Raw genomic sequence first — 441 nt, 5'->3', positions numbered from 1 at the left:
ATCAGTATTCAGCCTAGTATGAATACAACACTTCAATTTTGAGAATTAAAGATACATAAAATGAATTAACAGCAAGAGATGAGATACCCAAGCTGGAGCTAGTCACTGGGAGGTTATAATTTTCGAAGAGGTATACATGTATATAAATACACTCGCATAAGATTGTTTTAATCATCCACATTCAATTGGACTAAACTCATTTTTATGTAAATGAAAAATTATTGGTTACCACAGATTTTTTTAATGGCCATTGGTAAAGGGAACAAGTATAGAGTTGGTGTTCAGTCATTTGTGTTCATTGTCCTTGCAAATTAGTGAATAAAATCATCCAACACCTGGAATGGGTTGGTGGTCTATGTATTTATTTCACTTACAGCCTACGGTAGCATCTGCAGGTAGCATTTTATAGTTGTTTCAGCTCTATATGGAACATGCATAAGA

At 33.8% G+C, this 441-nt stretch overlaps 1 protein-coding gene across 1 annotated transcript in view; it reads left to right on the top strand.

Moving 5' to 3' along the window:
- The window catches only part of LOC119587174 (xaa-Pro dipeptidase-like), an 8,747-nt gene that overhangs the window by 6,842 nt on the left and 1,464 nt on the right, over positions 1-441 (top strand). The gene's annotated exons all lie outside the window — the stretch shown is intronic.

Source organism: Penaeus monodon, chromosome 22 (assembly GCF_015228065.2).
Source record: "Penaeus monodon isolate SGIC_2016 chromosome 22, NSTDA_Pmon_1, whole genome shotgun sequence".
Taxonomy (NCBI): Eukaryota; Metazoa; Arthropoda; class Malacostraca; order Decapoda; family Penaeidae; genus Penaeus; species Penaeus monodon.
The sequence above is the reverse complement of the archived record's forward strand: the minus strand, read 5'-3'. Positions and strand labels throughout refer to the sequence as shown.